Raw genomic sequence first — 4,399 nt, 5'->3', positions numbered from 1 at the left:
CTGGCTCTGTACTCAGGGATTTCTCCTGGCGATGCTCAGGGGACCATATGGGATGCCAGGGATAAAACCCAGGTCAGACTCGTGCAAGGTAAATGCCCTACATACTGTACTATCTCTCTGGCCCAGAAAGTTTCTCTTTTGTTTTTTTTTTTTTGCTTTTTGGGTCACACCTGGCAATGCACAGGGGTTACTCCTGGCTCATGCACTCAGGAATTACTCCTGGCAGTGCTCAGGGGCCATATGGGATGTTGGGAACCGAACCCAGGTCGGCTGCATGCAGGGCAAACGCCCTACCCGCTGAGCTATCACTCCAGCCCCTGGCCCAGAAAGTCTCTTAAGGCATCATTGCCCCTCTGGCTGTCCAGTCTTTCTGCTTAGTTGCATTAAATGTTCCTGGTGCTGCTTTGTGGCTGGGATTTGAGCACTTGGATCCTCTTTCACCAGCTCTGTGCTCTGGGATCACTCCGGGAGAGGCTTGGGGACCATATGGGATGCTGTGGATTGAACCTGGGTCTGTCCAGTGCCAGGCAAGCTCCCTACCCACTGAACCATCTCGCTGACCCACTAATATATATACTTTTTTTTTGCATCTTTTTGTTTGTTTTTTTTGGGATCACTCCTGATCACTCTGATTTTGAATGGCTCCCCACACTAAAACAGTTTGCTAAAGGCTTTGCCTACCTGCTTATAGGGGAGCGACTAGTGCCAGTGGCCCTCTCTGTTTCTCTTCTAGAAAAGAACCCCCAATCTCCACTCAGGGCCGCTGAAAATCCCCCATGACTGCCGTGTGTGTCATTCCTGCCACGCAGAGCGCATGACTCGGTGGAGCATGAGCCGTGGGCCATGAGTTCACTGCGGCCTGGGGAAGCTTTTTCCTGCTGGGATGCAGAGGGTGCAGCTGGGGCCAAGAAGTGACCTTTGATCCAGAGGTCACACATGGCCTACCTAAGGGCAGGGGAGCAGGAGCAAGGTGGCACCGTCCCTCCACACTACCCTGGGACCCCTCCCCCTGGAGGAAGACTCCTCTACTCCACTTCAGATGTTGTCATCTTGGCCTGGCTGTCCTTAGCCAGCAATCCCAGTCTCTCCCCCTCTCTCCACCACCCCACCCCCATCCCCGGAGAGAGCAGGGCTGGGCAAGCAGCTGGGAGAGGCCTGAGGGAGCTCTGAGATGCCCTGAAGCAAAATGGCACGCCCTGGGCTAAGCACAGCCTGACCTGGCCTGGACCACACTCACCATCTCTATCCTTCAAGGGCTTTTGCCTTGCACGCAGCCGACCCGGGTTCGATTCCCAGCATCCCATATGGTCCCCTGAGCACCGCCAGGAGTCATTCCTGAGTGAAGAGCCAGGAGTAACCCCTGTGCATTGCTGGCTGTGACCCCCTCCCCCTAAAAAAAAACCTGTGTTACCAGGGACCCAGTGGTAGTATGGTGGGTAGGGGACTGCTTTGCACACAGCCAACCCAGGTTTGATCCCCAACACCCCATATGGTCCCTAGGAGTGATGCCTTAGTGCAGAGCCAGGAAGGAGTAAGCCCTGAGCATCACTGAGTGTAACCCAATGGCCACCCCCCCCAAAAAAAAAGTATAAATAAGAGGATCTGTTCCACAATAGCCCCAGCAAGGCCTCCCAAGCTCCCAAGAGGGATGATTCTGGGTGTGCGGGGCCACCCTCAGCTCCAGGGGGGGTTCTAGAGACCCGAGCTCCCCTCCCAACCCCTGCCCCTTTGCTGGGCTTGAGTCCATGAGTGACTAGTTGTTGCATCTTCTAAGTAACTCCCACATTAGCTGCCGGGAGGAGCTGAGGGTCAAGACGGGGCTGAGTGTACCGTGTATTTGGTGCTGGGTGGCCCTGTGGCTGGGGATGGGAGCCTGTGGGTGCAGTCCCCCTTTGTCCTCCCTCCAGCTGCTGCTTGACAGTTTCTTATTTCCTCCCAGTCTGACTCGCCTCTCCTATTGGCCAGAATGTCAGAGGTGAGCGGACATAGATGCATCCTTTGTAAATATCACTGAAATTTACACATTCAAATGAGCGTATCTGCTTCCTGCAAGCAGCCCCTGGCAGGGAGTGAGCGGCTCCCCCTGATGCCCACCCCACCCCCAGAGGAGGCCGAGGGACCTTTGGCCTGCAGGATAATTATTGATTGGACTGTGAGGGGAAGCGGACCATGTAGCCCATTCATTAGGGGACGCGAGACCCAGTGCTACAGGCTGACCTGCTCGGGCAGTTCTGCCCCAGCTGTGTTCCTGACCTGCCTGCATGGTGCCCCTGGAGTGACAGCCACGATGCACCCGACGGAGCCACCACCTCCACCCCAGGCTGCAGAGACAACGTGAGAACACGACCTTTGCAGGCTGGAGAAGGCAAAGTCTCAGAGGGAAAATAGAGGCTCATTAAAAAAAAAAAAAAGAAAACAAAAAACTGGAGCGGCCTTGCATGCACCCAACCCGGGTCTGACCCCCAGAGCCACACATGGCTCCCTGATCCCTGGCAGGAATGACCCTGAATCCCGAGCTAAGAGTAAACCTTGAGCACCACCAGGTACAGCCGTCAAACCCAAGTCTCCCTCTAAAAATAAGTATATAAACTTAAAACAATACCCTAAAAACAAAAGTATGTGTATACACAAAATAGTGCATTGTCTGTCATCTAACTAATACTCGAAGCTGGAGCACACAACTGTTTTGAGCTGCAGAGGGAAGGTCCCAACAAGTTTCACAGATGAGGAGGGGTCTGGGATGGGGGTCAGAACCGGAACCCGGGGCGGAGAGATAGTACCAGGGTTAAGGTTTTTGCCTCGAATGTATTTAACCCTTTATAGTCTACCAAGAGTGATCCCTGAGCACGGAGTGAGGAGTTAGCTCTGAGTACCGCTGCGTGTGGTCCAAAAACTAGGGAAAGTCATTAGAAGCTGTCTTTTGATAAAGAAACAGAATTTCAGGGGCCGGAGCGAGAGCATTTGCCTTCCACGAAGCCGACCCGAGTTTGATTCCCAGCATCCCATATGGTCCCCCGAGCACCGCCAGGAGTAATTCCTGAGTGCATGAGCCAGGAGTAACCCCTGTTCAATGCCGTGTGGTGACCCAAAAAGCAAAGAAAAAAAAAAAAGAAAAAAAGAAACAGAATTTCAGCCGTGTGTGAGTTTCCTGTGGCTTCATGATGCCGAGTTGAATGGCCTCAGTTGACCCAGTTATTCTCTGAAGAATCCGGAGTCCACAAGTTCCTCATCAGTTACACGCATCGAGGTTCAGATAAGTTGTTCTCTCTCACCCCAAACCTCAGAGTGGAATCGCTCATGACTCGCGGCTGGAGGCTTCCGGCTTCCCAGCCAGCCCTGCACGCCCTTCTCTATGTGGGGCCATGGTCCTGCCATAAGGACACAGGCTTGTAGTCCTGGGTAACCTCGTATCAAAATACTGATTTTAGGGCTGGAGCGATAGTACAGCGGGGAGGGCGTTTGCCTTGCATGTGACTGACCCGGTGTCGATTCCCAGCATCCCAGATGGTCTCTCGAGCACTGCCAGGAGTAATTCCTGAGTGCAGAGCCAGAAGTAACCCCTGAGCATTGCCAGGTGTGAGCCAAAAAGAAAAATAAATAAATAATAATAATAATAATACTGAATTTAGCCAATCCACAAGGATCCCCTTACACATACTCTCTCTCTCTCTCTCTCTCTCTATATATATATATATATATCAGATCACAGATAACAGATCATCCTGTTATTCGTCGATTGCCTCGAACAGGCCCCAGTAACGTCTCCTTCATCCGAGCCCTGAGATTATATTCAAGGCTCTTTAGGAGAATGAGACCCATCATTGTTACTGGTATTTGGCATATTGGGTACGCCACGGGGAGTTTGCCAGACTCTGCTGTGTGGGCACGCTACATTCAGTAGCCTGCCAGTTTGTCAAAGTAGGAATGAGATGTCATAATAAGATGTCGCGCGGCCGCGAATGTGGCCGCACGGTTCCGGGAGCTGGTTTATATATATATATATAGTATATATATATATATATATATATCGTCCCCCCCTTGTTATGCCATTGAAGATGACAAGATGACCTTCCCAAGGTACAGCCTTGAATAGAAAGTGGCTTTTTCAAAAAAAAACATGGATTTGTTTTTAATTATTACAGTTTAGGTCACATGTTTACAGTAAGTGTTAATGAGTTTGATTTTCACCATCAAAATGTCCATGAGATATTTATTTTATTAATTTATTTAAGATTTTTTTATTGAATCACTGTGAGATAGAGCCTTACAAAACTGTTCATGATTAGGTTTCAGTCATACAGTGTTCCAACACCATCCCTCCACCAGTGTCCATTTCCCAGCACCAGTGTCCCCAGGTACCCTCCCGTCACCCCCCACCCCATTTCCAGCCTGCCTCTAT

This window comes from Sorex fumeus, unplaced genomic scaffold, assembly GCF_029834395.1.
Source record: "Sorex fumeus unplaced genomic scaffold, SorFum_2.1 ptg000006l, whole genome shotgun sequence".
In the NCBI taxonomy this organism is placed as follows: Eukaryota; Metazoa; Chordata; class Mammalia; order Eulipotyphla; family Soricidae; genus Sorex; species Sorex fumeus.
The sequence above is the reverse complement of the archived record's forward strand: the minus strand, read 5'-3'. Positions refer to the sequence as shown.